Source organism: Sceloporus undulatus, chromosome 4 (genome assembly GCF_019175285.1).
Source record: "Sceloporus undulatus isolate JIND9_A2432 ecotype Alabama chromosome 4, SceUnd_v1.1, whole genome shotgun sequence".
Classification (NCBI taxonomy): domain Eukaryota; kingdom Metazoa; phylum Chordata; class Lepidosauria; order Squamata; family Phrynosomatidae; genus Sceloporus; species Sceloporus undulatus.
Genome location: NC_056525.1, coordinates 10,451,349 through 10,479,122, shown reverse-complemented (window position 1 = coordinate 10,479,122; position 27,774 = coordinate 10,451,349). Strand labels below are relative to the sequence as shown.

The following is a 27,774-nucleotide window of genomic DNA, read 5'->3' as shown; positions in this document are numbered from 1 at the left end:
AAGAGCTGCTGTTAATTAACTGATCAGCAGAATTTTTATTTTTAACAATCAAGGCTTATTTTAAAAGAACAGTAGATGGTAAATGTTATCTTCAAATATTAGAAGCATTCCCTTCTGTCTGATGAATTACATTTACCATGAATGCAATGCAAAGTGGACAAAGAGCAGCCCACCAGCAGCTAGGATGACGGGAGTTGTAATCCAATACATCTGGAAACTACCAGGCTGAGAAGCTTCTCCTCATGCAAGTAAGCTATAACAACTGTGATGGAAACAGTCACATATTTTTACTCTCTTTGCACTTGACTCTTTTTCTTTCTCTTTTTTGTTGTTTCCTTTGGATTTTAGATTATAAGAAAGGGAAGAAACCTGTCAAACTACTGCTTTGTTCTTTGCAAATCACTATGCACATTGATGGTAATGAATAAATAAATGGTTGAAGTGGAATTTGGCATGTTCACCCTAAATGCTGATGTGATGCAAGGCAAAACAAAACAAAACAAAGCATCTAATCAACTGATACTGTAGTTCTCCCACCTCTTCCCTCAAGATCTAGTAGAAAGAGACATACCCAGGTGCATATATAAGACTTTATAAGAGATTTTTCACACTCTGTCTTTAATATGTATGACTTTCAAACAGACTATACTTTGTGGCATAAAGTGCAAAAGAAATTAAATATTCTTGAGAGGACTATTGGCCAATTTTTACTTCTTAATGATAAGGATTATCTAGCTGCCACACACATTTCTATGGTGGACAAATGACTCCTTTCCAAGTTGTGTTAATATCTAAACTTAATAGAAAGAAGCCTGTTGGTGTCTTATGCATGTGTAATTTCCTCTATGGAAGTTGTTGGACATTTCTGTCTGATGTGAAACATCTGCCCTCCCACCACTGTTCGAATTTGGCAGGGGTTTAGCAGAGATTTAACACTCTCACCCTCAAAAGAAGGCAAAGGAAAGCTCCACCCAAGCACAAATTTTCCCAAGAAAACCCCATAATAGGTTCACCTTAGAATCACTATAAGCAGTTTTTCATGCGAAGGAGATCAGGAGTTTATCTTGTGAATATCCCAGAAAAATCACGTAATTACATGAAAAGATTTCACCTGACATCACACAAAACCCACCATTAAAGTAGTCACAAAGAAGCATCTTTTTACTTTTGGGATTTCAGAGACAATGCATTTCTGATATCACTTTATTTGTGCAATTACGTGTGATAATCATTCACACAATTACTCGCCATTCATGCAAATGCCATTGGCCAAAAGCAGCAAAATTTGACTACTTGCCATTTTTGCTTTCTTTGTAGGGTGCTTTAAATGCACTTTAATCTCTCTTTAATGCCGAAATTAGCCCCAGTGTGATAAACTCATAAATCAGAAATTAACTGAAGAAATACAACAACTATAGTTTTGACAAGTGTGTTGCAATGAATGTTGGGAAATAGGATTGAGCCATGTTAGAGATACCTGTGGGTTACTAGTGTGCATAATGCATTTCTGCTTAGGACACATAACAGTCTTCTTGGTGGCTCAATGCTATGGGGTTTGTAGTTTGTTGTAGCACCAGAGGCCTCTGACAGGGAAGGCTAAATGTCTCACCAAACTACAAATTCCAGAATTCTATAGCATTCAGCCATGGAAGTTAAAGTGGTGTTAAACTGCTTTATTTCTGCAGTGTGGCAGGAGCCTAATTAATTCAATAGAGGGAAGAGTAGACAAGGGGGCAGAATCTTGCCCTTCCTAGTAGACTCAGCCAAAAGCAAACTGATGCAACTTTTCCTAGTTTCTGTGTTCTTCCTCATTAGTAACTTTTGACATCTTGATTACAATGTGATATTGCTTGGCCACAAATGTCCTAATTTACATCTATGAAATGTTGGAATATGCACGGCTGCAAACTGTTGACATTGAGATCCATATTCAATCTGTTTTGTTTTATTCATGAAGGGATTAGTCAGGTGTGAGGATTTCTTCATTCCATGGCCAGGGATGTTCTGTTCCATTTCGTATATCACTGCAGTTATCTGCATGAACAGTTTCTCATGCTGAGATACAACAGTAAACTGTAATTCAGACGAGAAAGATAATGGCAATTTGGAAAGCAGTTTGACCCAATACTTGGTCCTTCAGTTTCACACAGTTGCTCTAAGGTTCTTCTTCTAAAATAGGTAGTTTTCCCCCAAATAATTTATTCTGCAAAGCAAATTGTGGGCAGGGAGGAGCACAGAACTACCTCAGTTAATGCAATAGATGTCTTTCTGAGCATTACTTCTTTACCAGAAAATTTGATACCAGAGGCAGAAATAACATGAGAGTAACTACAGTACTCTTCTTTTTTGTGTTCCATGTTATTTCTGCCTCTGGAACCAAATTTTCTGTTTCAGCAAAGCTTTACTTCAACAATGAAACAACCAGGTCAGGTAAGCCTTGTGGAAGTAAACAAACAAATATTTCAAAGCTTCTAGAAACCACTTGAAAGTTTCTTCCAAAATGCATCCCGAGCTGATTACGTTTCTTTCCTCACCACTTTTCTTACGATTTACATTTTAGCAGCCAAACATATAGAGCTATGCTTTTTAAAACATGCTGGGGGTAGCTGGTGAGGCAGGCTTACTGGCTTTCCTTGTTCTTTCTGTTTTGCTGCATATGCATGCTCAGTGTGGGATTCTGGAGGCAGCTACTGTTTACCTTTCTTGTTGTAGGCAGTCACACACAGGTACAGCGGGATTAGCTAGAGCAGAATCCCATTCCTCCCAGCTCAAATTTATTGAATTATTTTTTACAGATATGCTGCAGCACCTTGATATCAAAACTCTGTGTTCTCCAGCCCTCTTCTACCACCATCCCAATGTCAGTGTTGCCAAAACAAAACAAAAATCATCCAGCTAGAAAGAGGACAAGAAAGGAAGGGCTTGGATAGACATAAAAAGGAATTTCTTTGTCAGGGGCTTTGTTAAATAAGCCTTCTCCTGAGTGCATCGATAGCATTAATCAGATTCTTGAGAGGGTCCATGTCCCCCCAAAGTTAAGAACTGTTATACCACTCTGAAGCCTTGTCTGCATGGGCCAAATCCTGTCTGGACAAAGCACAGCTCAACCTCAGTTCGGATATGAGAAGTCTAGACAATGTCCAGCATGTTCCATGCCAGAACCAAGAATTTACAGTATATAAAAAGTCTTACCAGTTGCTCCAGAACTTCTGGGCAGATCTGGAGCCCTCTGCTTCTCAACCATGGTGACTGTCTGCACAGATGTCCTGTTGGGCTGCCCAGAGCATCCACTATGGGTTGTTCATTCTGAGGTCAGAACAAGGTACCTAACATGCGACCATTGCTGGGCACTTCATTCTGACCTGAGAAATGAGTGACCCACAGTGATGGTGGACACTCTAGGTGGCTTTGTGGGATGCCCATTCAGACAGCCACAACAGCACTGAAATAGAGGCTGAAGAAATGAGGGGAGGTTAGAGCAGCTCTGGGGCCCGGATACTCCAGTCTGCCTCCAGAGTAGCCTGATCAGTGCAGACAAGGCCTAAGAGAGCCAGTGTGATGTAAGAGTTTATCAGACAAGGGAAATTGAAAGTATAATCCAATGGCAATCCGAACGCAATCATGGGGTTTAACGTTATTGCGTGATAGACTACCACACACAATTTCGGGCAATGGGAAGCTATTTTCGGGCAATGGGAAGTCAGTTCAAACACAATTCGAATTCATGTAAATTCGCTGAACTAGCGAATTCACGTGAATGCGTTCTGGCCCCACTTTCTTTTCTTTCGAAATCAAGTGAAATTCCTCCCATGTGATAAACTCCATAGTGGCTTGAATGTTGGACTAAGACTGGTGACCAGGGTTGAAATTCCCATTCAGCCATGGAAATCCACACTCTCCCAGCCTCAGAAGAAGGCAAAGGTACCCCACCCCCTGAACAAATCTTGTTAGGACAATGATAGATTCTTCTTAGGGTTGCCATAAGTCTTAAGCAACTTAAAGGCACACAAGAACACCAACACCACTCTGAAATGCTTATAGACTTCCCATCTTTTGTCACATTTTTAGCTGTGCAAGGGAAGGACCCAAGCATAGATCCACAGAACCAGTGGCAACTGGAACCTCCAATGTCTTTTGAGTTGGGAAAGCCAATCTAGGAATCGTCAAGGTGCTGGCTCTATTTGAGAGATATAGTCCAGCAGTTTGGATAACTCCTTTAACGTTCTGACTTAAATCCAGAGTGACTTCACAGCTGTCGGAGCTGCCATCCATTACAGTGCATTGCGATATTTGCTCTGTCAGCCCTGCTGGTTAATTTATGGGAACAATGATCTGCCCTCGCAGGTATCAGGCAGAGTTGGAATTGCTAATCCCTCTAATTAGGTCAAGAATGGATTGCTAGATTTTTTTAAAAAAATGAAAAGGCAGGCTAATTTCTGAAACAAATGGCTGTACCATTAGGGCATGGGGGCAGGATATCTCTGTGTGTGTCGAAGGGGGAAAGGGATCAGTCCACACAATCTTATTTTTCTCTTAAACACTGCTGCCCACAAGCCTGGGAGATGGTGGAGAGATAGATTCCAGTTTGCTTTTCTGTTAAGCAGCTGGGCAAGCTTGACCGTTCCTGTCCTTTGCAGCTAAGTGATGCCGCTTTAATTTCCTCTTGCTCCCACAGCAGCTCCCCAGAACTACTTGGGATGTTCGAAACAGACGGAGTTTAATGAAAATTGTAATTAGAACCCTGCAGTGCTCTTGTCTCTACACTGGGCCTGGTAATTTACATTACAAATCAAAATGATGCCAGGCAAAAGAAGGAAATTCATTAGAGACTAGCTGAGCAAAGTGGGCTGGGGGCTGGGGAGAGAATCCAATAAGGGATGGCTATCCATGATGTAATAATAAACATTTCTGCCCTTCCCTGCCATGGCTTTAATGCAGTTTCTACCCTGGAGGCTAACAGTGTGATAAACTGCATATTTACTTGGAAGCATGTCCTGCTATGGTCAGTGGGCCTTATCCCAGTTCAGTGAGCTTAGGCTCTATTCAAATTCTCTTCTGTATTGTTGTTGTCTTCAAATCATTTTCAACTTATGGTGAACCTATATTCTGCTTTGGTCAGGCACCACCTGGAATACTGTGTCCAATTCTGGGTACCACAATTCAAAAAGGATGTTGAGAAACTGGAGTGTGTCCAAAGGAGGGTGACTAAAATGGTGAAGGGTCTGGAAACCTTGACCTATGAGGAGCGCCTTAGGGAGTTGGGGATGTTTAGCCTGGAGAAGAGAAGGTTAAGAGGTAATATGATAGCCATGCTTAAATATTTGAAGGGATGTCATATTGAGGAGAACCCGGAACAATGGATGCAAGCTCCAGGAAAAGAGATTCCACCTCAACATTAGGAGGAACTTCCTGACAGTAAGGGCTATTCGACAGTGGAACAAACTCCCTCAGAGTGCAGTGGAGTCTCCTTCCTTGGAGGTCTTTAAGCAGAGGCTAGATGGCCATCTGTCAGGGATGCTTTGATTGAGAATTCCTGCATGGCAGAATGGGGTTGGACTGGATGGCCCTTGTGGTCTCTTCCAACTCTACAATTCTATGATTCTATTTCCAAGGCTGAGAATATTTGACTTGCCCATCCAGTGGGTTTCCCTATCCAAATGGGAAATGAACCCTAGTCTCCAGAGTCACAGCCCAGTGCTCAAATCACTACACCATGCTGGCTCTTACTTGTCATATACAATTGTTGTTGTTTTTGGAGCCCTGGTGGCGCAGTGGTTAAATGCCTGTACTGCAGCCATTCACTCAAAACCACAAGGTTGCGAGTTCAAGACCAGCTAAAAGGGCCTAAGCTTGACTCAGGCTTGCATCCTTCCGAGGTCGCTAAAATGAGTACCCAGACTGTTGGGGACAAATTAGCTTACTTGCTAATTAGCTTACTTGCTGTTCACCGCTATGATCCTTGGAATAGCGGTATATAAATAAAACAAACAAAAAAAAAACAAATTAATTGTTGTTGTTGTGCTTTCAAGTGGTTTCTGACTTATGACAGCCCTAAGATCTTTCGGCCTCTGAGGGAGAGAATAGGTTGGCTCAGCTCCATCAGGGCCAGCCTGAAGATAGAGAGCCCTCCCTCTGGTCCATCTGCCTTGGTCCAGGCCTCAGAGGGAGAGAAGAATGCTGGACCTGATCCCCTCCCCCCTCACCATTCCCTTCTCCTTTTATGCCATGTCTTTTAGATTGTAAGCCTGAGGGCAGGGAACCGTCTGTTATCCCCTCTGTTGTAAGCCGCTCGGATTCCCAGTGATTGGGCGGTATATAAATAAATCCTATTATTATTATCATTATTATTATTATTATTATTATTATTATTATTATCCTATCGTGGAGTTTTCTTGGTAAGATTTTTTCAGAGGAGGTTTGCCATTGCCTTCACAGGAGGCTGAGAGCATGTGATGTGCCCAAGATCACCCAGTGGGTTTCATGGCCAAGCTGGGAACCAAACCCTGATCTCCAGAGTTGTAGGCCAACACTCAAACCACTATGCCACACTGGCTTTGTTTGTATACAGTACCCTGACTTTGCCCCTTAACTGGCCTGCCTTTGGGGTTTCCTTGCTTCTCTTACAAGAAAGAAACTGATGCTCCTACTGCTGATTCCTGGCTCCAATCCTGTGTTCTTCTAGTTCTCATTGAACTCACAGGTGACCCTTTGCTCCAGGCAGCCCACTGTGTTCACAAGGACAAAAATACCTGGCAACTCATTCCATAAATGCAGCAAAGTACATCAGTTCAGCCAATAAGACTGATTTTTAAGAGCTAATATTTCTTGAGTCAAGCAATCTGCATAGTGTTGGAATATGTCATGGGAGAGTGTTGAGATCCACTTGTCATTTTGCACAGGATTTATCCCAAAGAGCAAAGCTCCTCGAGAAAGACCATAGAATAGATTGGGCCCTCATTGATTTTGCACTGTTGATTTTTCCCCAGGGAAGGAAATCTATAGTGATTGAATACTCGGTTAATTACTGCAGTAATTACATGTATAGTAGATGCAATCCTCCCTCCCTCCCTCCTCTCTCCTTCCATCTTCATAAACGAATCAAAACTGGAGCACAGCTTATTTTCTCTCTCCAAAGACATGGTGAGATAGTCAAGCATGATTCTGTCTGGTCACTTCAAAAACTGGTGAGAATCCATCCACACTGCACAATTATACCTGTCATATGTCCTCCATCCTATGAAACGCGATCTGACATTTGGTACTGAATGGAGAATTCTCCATCAGAATTAGAGCTCTCTTATCAAGAACTATAGGGACCTTACAAAGCTACAGATCCCAGTATTCTGTAGGATGGAACCATGGCAGCTAAACTGTGGAGTCCAGAAATATGGTAAGAGGCAGTAAAACTTTGTGGTTGTTGCTGTTGTTATAAGTTATTTCTGACTTATGGTGACCCTAAGGCGAACCTACTGTGGCTTTTTCTTGGCAAGCTTTGTTCAGCAGAGGTTCACCATTGTCGTCCCCTGAAGTTGAGAGCATGTGACTTGCCCAAAGCCACCCAATGGCTTTCATGGCCAAGCTGGAAATCAAACCCTGATCTAAAGAGTCATAGTTCAACACTTAAACCACTACACCACACTGGCTCTAAAACTTAGGTCCAAAACACACTGCAGAAATAATCCAGTTTAAGACTGCTTTAACTTTCATGGCTCAATGCTAGAGAATTCTAGGATCTGTCATTTTGCAAGACATTTAATCTTCTCTGTCAGAGAGCTCTGTTGCTACAATAAACTACAATTCCCATTATTTCCTAGCACTGAGCCAGAGCAGTTAAAGCAGTCTCAAACTGGATTATTTCTGCACTGTGATTTGGACCTTAGTTACTGTACCCCAATATAGGGCCAGCCCAAGATAGTTGCTGCCCCCACAAAATAATGCCCTGTAACTCTCAGTTCAGTGTACTGAAACAGACTGGACTAGCAACTGCATCTCAGCAACACAACACTACTAACAGAATAGGGGTTTCTACCACATCAGAAGCAGCAAGCAAGTTCAGGATGTATAGGACAAGCCTTGTAGGGTCAGAAATAAGGACCTTCTGGCTGTTGTGTGGTCAAGTAAATCTGCTGAAATGCTCTCTTCTACACAACCATTAAAGGGACAGGGGCCCTGCCCTTTATTTCACCCTGCAACCCTGAGTTATTCCCAGACAAACTATCCTCTTTCAGAAAAACAGTGGGATCAAACTGAGGGAGCACAGAGGTGGAAATGTGATTCTGTAACTTTTGCCACGGCAGGCTCGCCTTCTTCTAGAAATGCAAGAATGCAAGAGAGTGAAGCAACCCTTTTGTTATTTCTAGGAATAAATGTATGTGATACATTTCAAGCAGAACCAGATGATATTTTTGCTGGCAAATGGAGAAGGCAACACCTCAGTGACCAAGTGAAGCAGTGTTTATTTTCCCCAAGGGATGGGAAAGGGAGTGTGGCTTTGGGTAAAGAGGTCATGAAAAACTGGTTTTCCTTTCTCATGGGTGAATGCAAGCAGGGAGTTCACTCACTTCTGACCCCTTCATCTGCATCCCCCTTGGCAAAAACACTGGGTTCATGCTCTGGTCATGTGTGCCTCCCTCCACAAGGACTGCTCCATTCTTTTCTTTGGCTTCTCTTCCTTTCTCTATCAGGTTTGCGCTGTCAGAAATAACCACTTCTTTGACTTCTTTGTGGGATATTCTTCCTCATCTATTAAACCAGAGCCATTTTTGTGGCCATCCAAGCCACCTATGATTTTTTTTTAATGCTTCAAAATACCCCACTCCCAAAGGCCCTATATGGGTGTGGAGGGCATTTCCAACATATTTGGAGGCCACTTGTCCCTCCCTTCCATGAGTAAAACAATGTGAAAATTTTCAAATGCCCAACTAATGATGTGGGCACCCTGCATCAATACAAGTGCCTGAGAAGGCTTTTTTGAAACAGAAAATAGGAAATGACTTGTGCTCACATCCTATTGTGAGAAAAAGGGCTCTCTTGGGTCTAAAAAGACCTAGAAAGAATAAAGTGTTTTTGCACGGCACATTTTCATCAATGCCCCCAAATACGGTGAAAATGCCCCATGCATAAACATCATATGCTTTTCTGTGTGTGCGGAAGTGGATGGTGGTGTGGCTCTCCAAGGTCTCCTGAGTGCCATGTGGCCCCCTAGAGTTTTACCATTGCTCATCCCTGTCCTAGACTGACGGGTAGGAAGATGATAGTCCTCCAAATTTTGCTGAACTACAGCTGCCAACATTCTTCACTACTGTTTCAGGCTGAGGCCTGAATCCGATTGGATGAACTCCCATCCCTCATAAATGTTTCAGCACCTTGGATAGCTCCGTTACACTTCAGATTTTAAAAAAGCAGTAGATTCACTGCTCCACCACAACAGAAGCCACCCACTATCATACTCATGGGCCAGACCTCATGTTGTTCTGTATGAACAACACAGGTGAATAACCCTGGAATAGGATCAGCCAAACTGGACAGTAATCTGACAGTTCTGGCCCAGTCCCAGCCCGCTTAACGCAGGGCAAAAGAACCAGCTGTTTGCTGGAGAGTTTCCTGAAAATTGCTGCAGAGTTTCCTGTCCTCAGAGACAGCCAGCACACCACAGTGCCCCATGTGCCACTTACCTACTACTGTCATTGCATCTTCCCTGAAGGCCCCCATCACAACCTGTGATATTAGATGGGGTACCTGGCCATTTGGGTGTATCCAGACACCATGTTTCCACCTTCACAGGCAGCAACAGGGACCTTCAGGGAAGATGCAATGGTGGTGGTGGGGAAAGGGTGAGGGTTGGCAGTGGCTCCATGGCATGGTAGCAGGTGGACACATAAACACCCACCCATGCTCTGCCAGTCTGGAAACTGACACATGTTGTAATCAGGAGCAGAATACCATTGGTCCTCATGGTATCCTGCCAGTCTGCTCAGTCAACCATCCCAACTCAGAAGTTTTTTATTTGGGTTAGGAAGCATCAGCTGATCTTCTCAAGCTTATGGATAGAATATTGTTCAGCTACTCTCTATGCAGTTTCTTCTTTTGGTCTGAAGGAAGTATCAGCTTATGGTGGCAGCAGTCCATTGATGATGATGTGGAAAACACTAAGTGAATGCACATGTCATGATAATCACTCTAACTACACGGCAATGGAGAATTCAAAAATGCAAACAAGCTATCTCAGTGGTTCCAACCTTTGGTCCTCCAGGTGTTTTGGACTTACCTGACTGTTGGCCAAACTGGCTGGGACTCCTGGAATCTGAAGTCCAAAAACAAATGGAGGGACAAAGGTTGGGAACCACTGATTATATCGTAATATACCAGTTTGATCCACCAGAAATGGATGTTTTGTAAAACTAATAGCTCTTAGTTGTCCCTTCAAGAACCAGAGGATCCTATGGGTAACCTCAAGAGTGGGTTGAAAAAAAGTCCTGAGACACTATGTCCTGTAGGCAAGAATCAACAGGAAAAAAAATGCACAGATAAGATATAAAAAAGAGGGTTTTAATGGCACTTTAATGGGAATGAGCTGCCCCCAAGGTGGTAACCCCAAGGTCAGTTGTTACACTTTTTAGACTCAGCATGCTCCAGATGTCTTGGATTAAAATTTCCATACACCAGCCAGTGCAGTCATGGAAGTGATGGGAGCTAGAGTCCTCCACATCTTTGTTGTTGTGTGTCTTTAAGACATTTCTGATTTATGGTGAACCTAAGACTTTTCATGGCAAGATTTGTTCAGAAAAGGTTTGCCATTGCCCTCCCCTGATGCTGAGAGCAGGTGACTTGCCTAAGGTCACCTAATGAGTTTCCATGACTGAGTGGGAATCCGACTCTAGTCTCCAAAGTCATAATCCAAGAATCAAACCACCACACCTATCCCTCTACATTTGCGACTTTGACTTTTGCAGATTTGATTATTCACAGATTTCATTAATCTGTTCTCTCTAGGAATATCTAGGTCCTCCAGCACAACTCTATTGTAAACTTTAACCAAAAGTCACACTGAAGGACCTAGAGATTCCTAGAGAGAACACTCCAGTAGACATTTGTAGCTCTTTCAGTGCTATGCTATGGTGAGTGTCTGGCAGATATTGATCAGAGTTGCACTGGAGAACCTAGAGATTTCTAGAGAGGTGTTCTCTCAGGTGAAAACATAGTGTTTTTGTTATTTGCAGTTTTGCCACATTCACAGGGATCCTGTGCCCCTAACTACAGTGAATGTGGAAGGACGAGTGTATATCATATTTGGAAATCACTAATTGCAGAAGGCTAGTGTAGACACTATTTACCAAGTTTAACTATTTACCAAGTTTAACTTGTTTGTCTTGGAATAGGCACAATTCTTGCAGCCCACCTCCACCTGCATTTTAAAAAAAAAAGACTGACGGGGAAATATAAGGACCCTGTTCTATGTATTAGAACTGTAAGCCCCTTGGAGATGCCAAGAGGAGTCACATTGGGCAGAATGACTAGTGATTGTACGGTGCTATGTAAGCATGGCTTGTTCAATGAATACCATCATTCATCTCCCCTGTCATCCTATGCAACTTGTTTTGGTTTTGGTTCCCCCTGGTCTCACAATAGCATACCTGACTCCAGATTCCATTATTATGCATGTTTTCCTGGCCTCCAACCAACAAATGCTTCAATTACGTTTCTGCACACAACAGTCCTTGGCATGCATCCCTTGTGTACATGTCCCATTCTATAGACCTCTTTCATTCCTGCTAAGCATCCCTCTCCTCATCCCACCTTAATCTGCTGCCTTATGTTTTATTCAAAGGAGAATCAACTCTTTTTTACTATTATTAACAAGGTTAAACACTTCATTGCAAGATAATAAGGGCTTCTTTCTTACAGAAGCAGTGTTCAATTCCAGATCTCAGCTTTGCAATGATCAAAATTAAAATAAGGAAGACAAGGCCTCTGGGCATATGTTAAGTGCCTTTCCCTTTCCGAAACGGAATACCTAGTTTCTACCTATGTGATATTTAGGGGTGGGGAGGAAAGAGAGAGGGGGAAAGAGCCCAGGCTTGCAAGTTCAACTTGTTTTTTTACAGGTTATGGAAGAGCAAACTCTGGCTCTTCTCCAAAAATCCCAGGGAATATTAATCAGAGGCAGGCATAAGCACATCAGTCGATATTTTTTAAGATATTTATTTATATCTCTTCCAATGGTAAGAACCAGTATGGTGTAGTGGTCTGAGTATTTGACTAGGATTGCAGGAGACCAGGGTTCAGATTCCTGCTCAGCCAGGGAAGCCAAATGGGTGACAAGTCACACTCTCTCAGCCTCAGTGAAAGGCAATAGTAAACCCTCCCTGAACAAATCATGCCAAGATAATCCCATGACAGATTCACCTTGGGATCACCATAAATTGGAAGTGACTTGAAGGCACACAGCAGAAACTTCCAATCTAGTCACTTACATTGTCCAAAGGGATTCTCTATGTTGGTTATTCTACAAATATTTATTTCCGGTCTATTGAATGTAATGAAGATGGATGGTAGATGTAGTGATTCAGCTAAAATTAAGACTCAGCCAGGGTACCTCTGAGCACATGCTTAGCCCAGGAGTTTCTTATCCAAATCAAAATGGTGTTCACTTTTTTCAACATTGTCTGCTACATTTAGATCCTGCTTTTCCTCCAGTAAACTCAAGTGGCTTATTCAAAGATATTAGTGACTGAACAGCAGGCAAGGAGATAAGAGAGATAACACAGTCCTAAGCTTTGGTGGGCTTGAAAAGTTAAGACCAGCACTTTCAATGGACCTCAAAACTGGACTGGTTGTCAGGACAACTGAAACACCTAGTGGAGGCTCATGGCTTCCATGCCAGTGGGGTAGTGAATCCACTTTGGGGTTTTAGCCACCCTTTAATGCAGTTCTCCCTTAACAATGTTCAGCACATTGCATAGTTGCTTCAAAATTCAGACTGAAGCCCAGAGCAGTTTCCCTGAACCACTTAAATAGGTGCCACCCCTCCCCACTGGTACAGTCAGCCCTCTATATCAGGTTTTTTTTTTTAATCCACAGATTCAAGCATCCACACCTTGAAAATATTTAAAATATATAAATTCCAAAAAGCAAACCTTGATTTTGCCATTTTATATAAGGGACACCATTTTACTACCCCATTGTATTTAATGGGACTTGTGCATCCATGGGTTTTGGTAGCCACGGAGGGTCCTTCCACCAAACCTCAGAGGATACCAAGGGCCCACTGTACTGGCATTATATGAACAAAGCATGTGGTATACCACTGAGCAGTAGCTGCTCCCTGTGGACTGGCAGACCAGTTGGGAAAACCGTTGTATGTGGGAAAGATTCTCATAAAGTCAAGGGGCCCTTTCATATTACACAATCACAGCACTGGGAAACCTGGGATCTACAGTTTAGAGAAGCACTAGAGCTTTCTGGCTGAGAATTTTACTCCCCCATCGAGCAACTAGCAGCAGTGTCACTAGTAGGATGTGGCGTTGTGGACTACACTGGGTGACAATGCAGAGTGAATATGTACACCCATTGGGAGTGGTGTGGGTGCTGGGTGAAAGGTGACGGCTCCCTGAATTAAACCTCTGAAGACCACAGCATCCCCAGCCCCCACAGCAGCCACTGGGATGTATGTGCCTCTATTCAGAGTCTGGCATGACACCCACAAAAGACTCTGAATGGGAATTCCTGAAGCCGTGGCGCTGCCCCATCCCAGCAGCAGTCTGTCCAAGTAGTGGCTGGCTGGCTAGGGGGGCATGTGAGCTAGGCAGTGAGAAGGAAGGTGGGGCAGTCTGCAGCCCCTCCTGGCAGCCCTTTCCAGGCACCACACCAGGTGACACCAAAGGGAGTAACGCCACTGATCTCAGTTGTCCAGGGGATGTACCCACAGCAGTTAAAGTGGAATCACAGCTCTATAATTGCATGGCGAAGAGACCCACCCTACCCCACCTATGCTGAAGAAGATCTGGTCAGTAGGCCAGTAGACACACTGACACACAAACAGCTACCAGAAACATCCCCATGTGACTGTCATAGGTAATCAGGATAATTAATTCTGACTCACAGATTTATTGCCCTCTCTTTTTTCTCCCCACCCCCAGCACTAATTCAGAAGAATCCATTCAGGAATTTGCTCCGTCCCAGTTTACAGAGTGTATATTTGGCAACAAACAGACCCTGTTACTTCTAGTATCAACTGTCATCGAAGAACTGAAACAAAAGGGACATTATGCATCGATTGGGAGGCACACAATCGCTTTCTTGTCCCAGACACTTGCCGAAAGCCATATCCCATTACCATGTCTTTTCTCTCTGGCCGCCAGTGACACAGTTCACAGCCAAGTGCTATTTTAGTGGAGATTTTTGAACTCCCCCATCCACATTCCTAAAATGGCCTCAATCCACATGTGTGCACACAAAGCAGGGGTTAATTGGAATATCTGAGAGCCAGCATGGTGTAGTTGTTTACGCATTGGACAACAACTGGAAATCAGGGTTTGATCCCTCACTTGGCTATGGAAACCCACTGGGTGACCTTGGATGAGCCAAGACACACTCTCAACCCCAGAAAACTCCCTGATAGGTTTGCCTTAGAATTACCATAATTTGGAAAGGACTTGAAGGCACACAACAACAACATACCGAATCTCTGTAACAGATGCATGCAACCATATAGTCTCAGCTATTCTATGGTTTGGTGAGCCAAGATGATATGTTTTGCATGAAGAAAAGTCCCAGACTTTATCCAGACCAATTCTGTTTAATCCATGAATTCCCAAACCTGGATCTTCAGATATAGCTGGGCCTCCCAGAAGCCCCAGCCAGCATGGCCTGTGTTCAGAGATTCTGGGAACTATAGTCAAAATTTTAGTAAACCAAATTTGGAAACCACTGATTTAAACAATCAGATAGGATTGTTGAAAGAGTAACTTTTGCTTGAACTCATGAAGAGCTTGCAATAGTGACCATGATGGCTGAGGGATGCTGGGAGCTATAATCCAAACAAGTGATTTTTCCAAGTACTGCTGCAGAGGCATAACTGATCACAACTGTTGTATACTAGAGGGAGCTTGCTCCTCCCTCTCCCTGACAGAAAGGACACTCTGGAGATGGAAGGATTATTCTGGCCTCTGTGTGCCAGTCAGGGGACCAAGGTTCATAGTGAGGCTGTATCCTTTGCCTTCCAGGAAGAGCATCATGACAAGAAGAGAGTCTCCATAGGTATTTAATTCCAGCCACCAACTCTTAATTGAGGATTATAGAACAGCATAGAAAGAGTTGGAGGGGATCCCAAAGTAGTCTAACTCCTTGCCATTGGAGGAATTTATACCTTAAGCATCCCTGACAGGTAGCCATGTGTTTTCTGTGTAAAAACATACAATGAAGGAGAGTTTACCACCTTCTGCAGTAGTTCGTTCCACTATCAACAGCTTTTGCTGTCAATAATTTCTTCTAGAGGTTTATCAGCATCAAAATATGAGCCACTGGTTCAGGTTCTATCCTCTGGAGCAAGAGAAAGCAAGGTCCTTGAGTTCAATGTGGTAGCCTTTCAGATATCCATAGATGGCTGTCACTTCTGTCACAGTCAGTGTAATGTAGTGGTTGGAGAGTTGTTCTGGGACTCTGGTAGGCCAGGGACTGAATTGCTGTTTGCCTTGGAAATGCACTGGGTGAGCTTGGGCAAGTCACACTCTTTCAGCCTCAGAGGAAAACAATGGCAACCCCCCTGAACAAATCGTGTCAAGAAAACCCTGTGATAGATTTGCCATAAGTTGGAAATGACTTGAAGGCATGTAACAAAACAATCACATCACCTTTAGTATACTGCTGTCTATGCTAACTAAGCATACTGAGCTCCCTCAACCATTTCCCCAGGGCTTCATTTCTAGACCTTTCACCATCTTGGGCACCCTCCTCGTGGTATTTTGACCATGCTACTGCAAACAGTCATTGTGAATGAAGCTTCCCTGTTGTAGGTGCACTAGTAAGAAAACAAATCTTTTCCTCAATTTTGATTCATCCAGGCAGCTTCCAGGAAATGGGGAAGAGGCGAAAGATGTGCTGCATCAAAGCTGGCCTCCTGACCCCATCATTCATTTGACCTTGATGGCTGAAGGGAATATGTGAGGCAATAGATCCTTAGCTAGTTGATCTATTCAGACAGTGGTGCTCATTCACTCATGAGGGAAAAGCATTATCACAAAGGAGCCTAAACAAGGCCAGAAGAGCAGTGGGGAAAGAGGCCATTTGGAAAGAGTGCTGAACATTAATGGGAGTCACCATATGTTGCCCTGCTCCAGCTGAGGCCTTCAGGGCTACTGAACACCATAATCATTTATTTAGGTTCATAAAAGTGGTCTTACAGCACCTTGGAGATCAACTGTCTTGCTGTGCCAACACTGTGAGTACCTACTGCATCCTTCACAGAGGTTCCAACAACATCTCACTATGCTGATTTTACTGGGACCTGTTCCTTGTCATTAATGTTGCCTATATTCTTTTTAAATTCATGGCACCATGGGAGGGTGTCACTCTTACAGAGTGACCCAATGTCATAACTGCAAACAACACACCACAAAATGTAGGGCATTCCAGAAAAATGTAGAAATGTACCCAACTTTTTCCAGGCAAGCATTCTCTGAAGATGCCAGGCACAAATGCTGGCGAAACGTCAGGAAGAAACTCTTCTAGAACATGGCCACATAGCCTGAAAAACCCACAAAAAGCTAAAGATGTAGAAAGTTACAAAAATCCTGGACACCTAACATCTCTTCTCTGGTGTGCAGGGGAGAAGTTTTTAACATCATAATGGAGGGAAACAAAGTGGTTCCAGGTGGTCAGGAGAGGTCTGAAGAGAAAGATGGATGATGGAGGGATAAGACTTTAATATCACATTCAGAATAGAGGGGTGTGATGTTAGGTGGCTGGGAAAGGTCTGGAGAAGGAAGTGGATGATGGAGGAAGAAGGATTTAACATCAGATTCATAATAGAGGGAAGCAGAGGGAAGTGGTGCTAGGTGGCTGGTAAGGGTGAAAGCAGGGGGCCAATTGTAGATGCATTTCTCTAAGAGGAAAGCAAAGTGTTACTCAATGTACTTCTTGACATCTACTAGGCAGCATCTCTCCATTGCATATGGGAGGAGCCTTGAAAACTAGCTTTAGAAAGATTATCCTTCCACCTTCTCAGAAGGGAAAAGGATGATTATGTTAGGCATATGCCTACCATATTAGTCCTTTTCCCCTATAAGAAAAAACTATACCCTGAGCTCTGGGAGGAAGTCTTGTTTGCTGTTACTCCTAGGAAAAAAGAACTTCAGAAGGATGTGATAACAGGCTGCCAAGTAGAAACATTTCTTGAAGGGGAACAGCAAGTGATGTTACTCAACGAGCTTCTTAGTCATCCAAATACTGAAGGATATTTTGGAATTCCTTCCAGACCCTGGGACAGAAGGTGTAGGACATATCTGGGAAAAGGAGGATGTCTGGTCACCCTGCATTCTTCAGGCTTTGGTTCCTTCTGAGCTTCATCTCAGGTCTGGTAGAATTCTCTTGTTCTGAAGACCCTAGAAGTCACACACACACATTGCCCAAAATACAAAAAAGCCCAGCAGTGTCCAAAATTCCATTTCTGGAATTGGAATGTGTGTGTGTGTGTGTGTGTGAGAGAGATAGAGAGAGAGAGAGAGAGAGAGAGAGAGAGAGAGAAACCATGTGTGGTAATTTTTGTAAGTTTTTGTGGGGTTTTTTGAGCTATGTGGCCATGTTCTAGAAGAGTTTATTCCTGACGTTTCACCAGCATCTGTGGCTGCCATCTTCAGTGAATGCAGTCTTCAGAGTGTGTGGTAACCCTGAAACCTATTTCAAAGGTCAGTGTGCTGACTGCCACTGCTCTGGCCTCTGAGGAAGAGATGAACCGCTAGTACCTCTGAACTTAATCCTCTCCTCCACTTCTCTTCCCTGCTCCTTGTGTGTGCTGTTTTATTTAGATTGTAAGCCAGAGGGCCGAGAACTGTCAAATTAATGATTTGTAAGCAGCTCTGGGTGCCTTTTTGACTGAAGAGCTGGGTATGAATACACTAAATAAATAAATATTGAAGGCATGTTCTTTTGTGACAGATGCTTTTCTGAAAGCACCTTAAGTAACACCCTCTTAGCCTACCAGTCTCTACAGAAGAAGCCATTCAAGCATAAATGCAACAAAAACTGGTGAAAACATTCTGCAGCAGTGTGTTGGGTGAGATGGAGGCTCAGGGAAATATCTTTAGCATGAGAATGGAGATATTACAATCATCTTGGAAGGCTTGGATACAAGTGACAGGTAAATAAACAGAAGATGCTGCTGCTATCAAATTCATAACCTGCCCCAGGCAAATCTACCGAAAATCCAACAAGTCCAAAAGTATACCAAAAGTCCAACCCACCTCCATAAAATTTCCATGCCTTAGGTCAGGGGTAGGCAACCTGCGGCCCGCGGGCCAGATGCGGCCTGGCGAGGCCTTGGGACTGGCCCCAGCCTGGTCCTGCCGCCGATTGCCGCCGGGGCCATTGGCATCTCGCATGAGGGGCATGGTGGGGCAATTGTCTATAGAAGCCTCAGAAACATGTGTTTATCTTAACATTTTTTAAAAAATCAGCAAATTTTTTTGCGTGTCCTCCATTTTTTATTTAAAAAGTGCCCTCCGTTTGAAAATTTTGTCCTACATTTGTCCTGGTTTATTTATTTAATTAATTTTTTAAAATTTTTAATTATTTATTATTTGGCTTCGGGCCCCCAGTTGTCTGAGGGACAGCAACCCGGCCCCCGGCTCAAAAGGGTTGCCTACCCCTGCCTTAGGTCATGAGGTCGATCTTACTATTACTAACATGAATACCTGTAAATATGTGAAGTGCTCCAGCTTTTCCAGTTATGACATTCTAATTTTGATATGGAAATTCCACCTCAAAATGGGTTTGTTTGCCTGTTTAGATTTAGTACCCTCTTTCATTGTTTGGACAGATAACGGATAAGAAATCTGATAAGATGATTGCAATGGTAAAGGATCTGGAAACAAAGCCCTGTGAAGAATGGTTGAAGGTGGTGAGTCTTTTTAGCATGAAGAAGTTAAGATTGAGAGAGGATATCATCACCATCTTTAAATATCTGAATTTCCTGATAGTAAGAGCTGTTCCACAGTGAAATACACTCCCTCGGAGAATGTGGGGTCTCCTTGTTTGGAGGTTTTTAAACAGAGGCTGGATGGCCTTTTGTCAGGGGTACTTTGATTGTGAGTTCCTGCACGGCAGGGGATGGACTGGATAGCCCTTGGGCTCTCTTCCAGCTCCATGATTCTATGACTAAATGGGCACTTGGTTCGATCTAGTTCTTGTTGAGTTTTTCTATTCTTAAAAACTTGTTGGCATGGCCTTGCTTGTGTTATTCACCTTATTGATTTACTTTAAGATTTATAAATGCACTTTTCCTTCCCAAAGGAAACACAAATGAGTTTGTATAGCAAATGCAAAACAGCATCCCTTAAAATAATGGAAACACATATCAGATGCAATAACGACAATCAGGAAATTGCATAAAAGCAGGCAAAACCAAAGTCTGACCACATTCCAGTAAAAGACAAAACCATAAATGCCTGCCTGAGAAAAAGTGGTGTGTGTGCGAGAGAGATTGTACACTTGCCAAATGTTGGGTTATCAAGTATCCTGTAAACAAGGCATGAAAAATGAAGTGAAACATTCATGCATATGCAAACCATGCAGGGGTTCACTGCAGAAAATTGCTGACTTTTTCATTAAGGCAGGATTTTGGCTCTTAATTTGTGTGGCAGAAGTGTTTTTTAATGTAGTTTGCTATTTCTTTATCTTTTATAATTATGTTTCAAATGTGTTTTATATTCTTTTAATTTAGTGTTTATGATACAATTGGTTATTACATTGTTGTTTTAAAAAACAACTTTTGTGTAACAAAATCTTTGTTGTACTTTGCCTTGGGCCCATGCTAGGGGAAAATTGGGATTTAAACAAAATAACTACTGCAAAATGAAATGCAACAACCATGGACTTTGGGAGCAAAAAAATTAGTGTTTTATGCTTATTACTTCTTCTTTGGGAGCTAGGGATGTGCAATGCTTTATCTTAATTATATACAAGCTGACCAGGGTTTCTCTCTCTTGCTCTCTCTCTCTTAACATTTAAAAAGGGAGTTCCATGCTGCACAGCAACACAGGACCCTGCAGCTTATTTCTATGCAAAAATGCCCACCAGCAAAGCAGGGCAACACAGGGAGTGTGGTTGGCTGCCAACCACATATCCTGGTGACTGCCTACACTATCACATCTCTTAAATACACCAGAAAGTTTGGCTCTTCATAGAATGGCAAAGCAATGCAATGATCACCCTTAAGTCTAACCAGTGTTAGGGGTGTGTGGGGATGTGGACCGCACTAGGTGACACTCTAAATGGGGTGGTGACACCACTGTTTCCCAACTCTTTGCCTTTTGGCAGAAAGTGGTTGTGGCATTCGCCTGTGTCCCTTTAAAATGCTGAAGAGATGGCATCAGTGGGGCAAGGTTCAGTGGGGAGAGAAAGGAGAGGCACCAGGTTTTTAAAATCATTTTTTAAAGAGAAGTTTTTTTAAAATTAAATTGTTTTAGATTTTTTCTTTCTTTTGTGATTATTCTTTATTGAAATAGAATAAAAGGTTACACAGAAAAACACAAATTTGATATTGATCATGACTTTCTTGTTATCTTCCAGGAAGATCTGGAATAAGTAATAAGTTCTTAAAAGTCATTTGAATTGTGTTATACCATGGTTCTGGTGCTCAACATGCAGGACATCATCCAGACGGTTTGGGCCGTGTGTCATCCAAACAGGACATGGCCAGAAGGGCAGGGGGCGGGAATTGGGCCTTTCAGTCCATGTAGCCAAGGCCCCAGATTTAGAGATGTATAGGATTCCCTGAAGTACTGTGAGAGTTACATTTGTTTCTGACAATTACAAAATGTGTGAAGTCGAAGGCTTTCATGGCCGGCATCCATAGTTTTTTGTGGGTTTTTCAGGCTATGTGGCCATGTTCTGGAAGAGTTTATTTCTGATGTTTCATCAGCATCTGTGGCTGGCATTCTCTGAAGATGCCAGCCACAGATGCTGGCAAAACGTCAAGAATAAACTCTTCTAGAATGTGACCACATAGCCCAAAAAACCCACAAAAAACTATAATTACAAAATGTCTAGTTTTGCCACTGGCAATGAAATACCTGTTTATGTACAAGCAATAAAACTTATTGAGTGCCTTTAAGTCATATCTGACTTACGGCAACCCTGACGTGAACCTATCATGCGATTTTCTTGGGAATTTACCACACGGGGCAAACTGCAAAAATCTCGTGCAGAAACGGGATTTAAAAACCAGAAAAAAAAACTCCAAAAGCAGGTAGCTTTTCACACACAAAAGTGGACAAAACCCATCCCATTTTACTTTCGGGATTTTCAGAAAGTAAAAAGGAGCAGGTTTTGTCTACTTTCCATCCAGGTTAATGTCGCGTTAAATTCTCCTTAACACTAACGTCATCTGAAAATCAACCTGCTTTTGCAGATTTTTTCTACTTTCTGTTTGGGTTAACCCTGAACATCGTCTGAAAAACTACCTGCTTTTGCAGATTTTTTTTTTCATTTTAAATTGCTGTCCATTTGCTGCACAGGATCTGTCCCATGTGATAAACTCTTTGGTCAGATTTGTTCAGAGGGGTTTGGCCATGGCTTTCCTCTGAGGCTGAGAGAGTGTGCCTTGCCTAAGGTCACCCAGTAGGTTTCCATGGCTGCCTGAGAATTCCAGCCCTGATCTCCAGAGTCCTAGTCCAACACTGAAACCACTAGAGCACACTAGCTCTCAAAATAAATGCTACACTTGATTTTTTAAAAGTACCGTAATTATTTTTATTCTAGCCACAGTTGCAAAAGCTAGTGGTTTGTTTTTTTAAAGTCTAAGAGAATAGAAAATTAGTTAAGGGCTTTCATGGCATTTTTGTCCAAATATCCCACCTGGTGTTGCTGTCTTCCTAGGCTCCTGGTCACCCAGCAGATGGACAGCAAAGAGCCTGGGGTGAAGCTGGCAGATGGGACAATCTCTCCAATCAGGGAAGTCAGAAGGCTCAGTCCATTTAAATCTGGATTATGCACCCTCTGGAGGGCTTCTTTTTTGGGCCCCCCTTTCTTTTTTGGCACAAAGGAGAACATTAGCCAGCATCAATTAAGAAACAGATGTATCCAGGTCTTGGGACTGATGGAAGGATGTCTGAGGATGGGTGTGAAGGTGGAAACACTACCTCCAACAAAGGTAAAACAATTTTTAAATAATGGGACTGTACTGGCATGTTTTATCTGAACAACACCTAAACATTTTCCTGATGTAAAAGTTTCTATAGAAATTCAATGTTCTCTTCTTAACAAAGGGGCTTGTAGATGAACTGGATCTCAGAGGCAGTATCTTTTTGTCTTGCTAATGGAATTTTAATTTTATTTCCTGGACTTCTTGAATCGCCCAGTACCCACATGGCCAGGAGAAGGAGGGAACTGCCTGCATGAATACCCCATACCATCTGAACTGAAGACAACAACCACAACATCTTGACAACATGCAGGCCTATGACTAACATCATCAAAATTTCTTGTTTTTTAACACCTTTGCTTGTTGAAGAAGCCCAGAAGCCCCAACAGCTTGCAACACGTATAATGTGCATTTTGGTTATCCCAATAAAGGTATCACTGTTTCATGGATTTATATGTAATATTACTTAATAATAAATAATGTAATAAATAAAAATAAATAATAATACTTCTCTTGGAACCAATTTGTTTTAGTTACACAGTTTTCTTCCTGTAGGATATTCACACCCCAAATGTATATAGGAAGGAGACATCACTTCTTTAAAAGTACTTTCATGCTTTCACTTCTCCGCTTGCACATAGGGGAGACAGCTGGTTTGTAAAATTATCAGAAGGTAGCAATATGTAAGCAAAAATAGGATAGAATCAGGCCCCATCTTCACTTGCCAGAATACTCTGGGGTGCCCCTAGAGTATTCTGGGCTCAAACCCCCTAACACATAAAGACACACACACACACAACTGTTCTCTTTTGCTGCAGGTTTTCGGCTTTTGCAGTGAACAACAGGTGAGCTGCCTTCACGCATGGTCCCCATTCATCACACAGCACAGCTGTTGCGCTCAAAACGAGGCACCCAGCCATGTTACTGACACTGAGTACTTCATTCTGACTTCAGGTGGCAAAAGGTATTCATGAGGATGCACACACATGCTAGGAGATTCTGCAGCAGTTTTAACAGCTGCCCAATGCTATAAAAGAGTTAACTTGTATTAGTGGCCTTGTTTGATTTGCCTTGCAATATAAGTGCTGAGAAAAGATCTGAAGGCTGAGAACAGACCTAGGAATGGACTTATTCCCCTCTGTTGCTAACCTGCCTACACTGTTCTCATAGCTGTGGATGGTGGTGGTGGTGGTGGTGCGGGGAGATGGTTAACACTTCCATACTTTAATCTTCTTTATTTGCTTCTACACTATATAACCTATGGGAGCTCATCTTGCATTCCTTGGCCTGGGGGTGAATGTGCCTCAACCAGGTCCCTTATATATCCAGCAGTAGGGACAATTTGATTGCTGGACAAGGTATATTCTGAAGGGATATTCTGGGTAGAATTGTTTGGTGGTCCAGTTCTACCATTGACTATGAGGGGATACCATACTCCATCAGCTGAGATGCTTTTCTGCTACATACCATCTGCTGTATCAGTTTCCATCAATAAAGCTTATGCTGTAGCAGGAATGTGTGTCAGTATTCAGCACCAAAAGAATCCTTGAGGAGGCCTGGAATATCTGGAATTAGACACCTACTTAGAAAGGTTCCCTAACAGCAGGATTTCTAGCACTGATCCTGTACAGTGATTTTTTATTTTCTTTTTATGAGTGACATGCCCCAAGGACACCCCAACAGCGTCAGGGAGACAGAGAAAGAGACCACTCGGGCCCTTTCTCTTCAGTATCGCTGGCGCGGCCGTGTAAAGGCCACACCAGCAATACGCGGCGCAAAAGGAACTCCATTTTGGACGCGATGCGACACGGCCGTTACATCAAAATGGTGGTGCCCATGTGTACAGAGCACCGCCATTTTGATGCCGTCACATGCTAGGGGTGAGGTCAGTATGGACGCTGCGTCCTCGGCCAACCCCTAGCACGTGACAGGGGCGCCGTATCCGCCCATCTGTACAGTGCCACTGTTTGGTGGATTTTTGTTTGAATATGCTAAAGGTAATGATTCTATCCATAGTGCATAATTTTTTGAGTCAAGACTGGTAACCATGCTACTTTAGTATTCTAAAAACATTGTAAACATTATCTTTTTTGCATAACAAGTAGTATTTGCTCTTTAGTGCTAAAACATTACTTTGCAGAGTAATGTTTTACCATTTTTACAGATTTAGAATTGTAGAATTGGAAGGGATGCCAAGGGACACATAGTCAAGCCTTTGCCAGTGCAGAAATCCATTACTAAAGCATCTCTGATGGGTAGCCACCCAATCTACATTTTAGGAACACCTCCAAAGGAGGAAACACATTCCAGTTCCCAGAAGCCTCAGCCAGTTTGACCAACAGTCAGAAATTCTAGGGGCTGAAGTCCAAAACATCTGGAGCAACAAAGTTTGAGAACCATTAAGCTAGCGCATCCCCAGCAGGAAGCCCCTTTTGGAAGACATCCAGAGAAGGTGACTGCACCACCTCGCTGGATAATTTATCCCATTGTTTAACAGCTCTTATTGTCAATAGGTTCCTTTTAAAGTTCAATCTCACAACCTGTTCCAGATAACGCAGCGCCAAAGAAGCGCCAAAAAGCCATGCCGCCAGCAGCTATGGTGCCCTTTCCGCGGCGCAAAAAGGAGCCACAAAATTTGTGGCTCCTTTTTGTGCCATGGAAAGACCAGATTGGGGCCGCAGCATGTAGTTGCTGCGGCCCCGATCCGGCAAAGAAAGAGGCAGCTGCTGGCTGCCCCTTAAGGACGGTCCGTTAAGCCCCCAAGTCTATGAAAGCTCATGCTACAACTTCTTTGACTCAGTCTCAAAGGTGCTACAAGATCCCTCTGCATAATGATATAGTAGAGACTAATATGGCTATGTCTCTCAATAGCCTTAGGACTTTTATCACCAGTACTGTTAAAGGAAACCTTCTCATAGGCTGTATCCAGACGGGTGCTTTGCGCCAGCCTGGATACATGCTAGGGTTGCCTCGGGGCATCCTTTACAGATGCCCCACAACCCTAGCATGTAACCACGGTGTCAAAATGGCGGCACCCTCTCTACATGGGTCCCCTTCTGTTCTCTCTATACACACTCTCCCTTGGCAAACTTATCAGTTCTTTTGGTTTCTCCTACCATCTGTACGCCGATGATACCCAGCTGTACCTTTCCACCCCTAATCTTTCACCAGAGCTAAAGCAGCAAGTGTCATCCTGTTTAACAGCTGTCTCCCACTGGATGCACCATCGGCGTCTGAAGCTCAATATGTCCAAGACCGAGCTTCTTGTTTTTCCTCCTAAGCCCACCCTTCACTACTCCTTTTCTATTTCTGTCAATAACATCTCTATCCAGCCAGTCCAGGAAGCCCGCAGTCTCGGTTTCATCTTTGATTCCTCTTTGTCATTTATCCCTCAGATCCAGACTACAGCCAAAGTCTGTAGATTTTTTCTCTATAATATCGCCAAAATCCATCCATATCTCTCAGCTTCTACCGCAAAGACACTGGTCCATGCCCTAGTGGTCTCACGACTAGACTACTGTAACCTCCTCTTGGCAGGGCTTCCTCTCTCTCACCTCCACCCATTAATTTCTGTTCATCATTCAGCTGCACGCATTATTTCACTCGCTCGCCGTTATGATCATGTCTCCCCTCTGTTGTCTTCCCTTCACTGGCTCCCTCTTCCTTTCCGCATCAGGTACAAACTTCTGCTACTCACCTTTAAAGCCCTGCATGGGCTGGCCCCTCTTTATTTAACTGATCTTCTCTCTCCCTACATCCCTACTCGCACTCTCCGCTCTGGTAGCCAAAGTCTCCTCTCCCAACCCAGGATCTTCTCTGCCCCATCCCGGATCCGTCCCTTCTCTCTTGCTGCCCCTCATTCCTGGAACCTTCTTCCTCTGCATGCACGGCTCATCACCAGCTTTAAGGCTGAGCTGAAAACCATATTGTTTAGGGAAGCGTTCTCAGGGAATTTGTGATTGTCATCTGGCTGTCTGACACTATTTGATGGGATGTGATTTGTTTGATATTTGATGTTTTTAATCTGTTTTTTTTTTCTTTTCTATATGGTAATTTTATCTATTCCTCTTTTAATTGTTATTATCTTAGAATGTACGCCTTGGGCAGGCTTTTATTTACTCTTAATTTTACCAACTTTGTACAGCGCTGTGTATAATTACAGCGCTATAGAAATAAAGTTTAATAATAATAATAATAATAATAATGCTATTACGACATCATGGCTGTGCCACAGCCAAATGGCTCAGCACAGGCGTGATGTGCGCACGCCGCTGCAGGGCGCTTGTGGCACCCTTTCAGCGGCACCAGAAGGAGCTCCGAAATGGAGCTCCTTTCACTGCGGGTATCACTGGCACAGCCTTTACACGACTGCGCCAGCAATACAGAAGAGAAAGGGGCCGAGCGGCCCCTTTCTCACTTTCCTTGCCGCTGTCGGGGTGTCCTTAAGGCGTGAAGCCCCAAGGACACCCCTTTCCAGGCCACGGGGAAGCAGCGTTTTACCACTTCCCCAAGGCCTGGAGAAGCAGCGGATCGGGGCCTCCAAGTCTGCTGCTGTGGCTGCTCAGGCCCCAATCCGCCAGGGAAAGGAGCAGGTGCAGGCTGCCCCAAAGGGGCGGTCTGTATTCCGCCATAGATTGATATATCCTTCTTTCTATCCCAAAGCAGTAATCCTCTTCTTCTCTTTGTAATCTTGTTTTCTCAACACAGACATTGAATATCCTCTGAGCAAGAGGCCATTGACCGGTGGGAACCTGGTTGCTTCCACATTATTATGTGGTGTACCTACTGTGGGGTTTAGCCCAAACTTTAAAAGAACTGGACACAATTTTCCAGGTGAGATCTATATTTCACCCTTCCTTTGAAGGATCTTATTATTCTCCAGAACAAGTGATGGAAGAGAAAACAAGGAATCCCAAGTCTAAATCTGAGTGCTCATCCCAACTTCAATAGTCCCATTAACTCAATGGGATTTAAGTGTTGATTTACTATATAAGTGTTGGCTTACTATTTACCACTTGAGTCAAAAGATCTACTCTAGTTGGGATTTTCAAGTAGATTTATGACCATGAGACTGATAAATAGATATAGATGTAGATACACACACACACACAGGGTGTGCCAAATCTCATGCCTGATGGGCAACATATTATATAATTTAAATTAAATGTTCAATTTGGCTGCCATTTTCTTCTAAACACTTTTTTACATGGATGATGCATGACCTTTGAACATTCCTAAGTAACATTTTGCAAATTCTAATGTGATGGTCACCTTCAGATCATCTAAAGTGTCTATAGAGCATAACTTTTGGCACGCCCAGTGTGTCTTTCTGTTTAGTTTCAAGAAGACAACTACTTCTGAGATCCAGAGATTCTTTTCTCTAGGCTGTTTAAATCAAAAGGGTGTGGACTGCAGGC

The 27,774-nt window shown here is 43.1% G+C and overlaps 1 protein-coding gene and 1 long non-coding RNA gene across 4 annotated transcripts in view; one reads left to right on the top strand and one right to left on the bottom strand.

The window, feature by feature from the left end:
- Positions 1–27,774, bottom strand: part of NKAIN4 (sodium/potassium transporting ATPase interacting 4) — a 125,860-nt gene that overhangs the window by 89,642 nt on the left and 8,444 nt on the right. The window lies entirely within an intron of this gene.
- Positions 118–22,859, top strand: LOC121929573. The gene is made up of 3 exons (XR_006103698.1): positions 118–248; positions 22,093–22,366; positions 22,575–22,859. It is a non-coding gene; the product is annotated as an uncharacterized LOC121929573 (long non-coding RNA).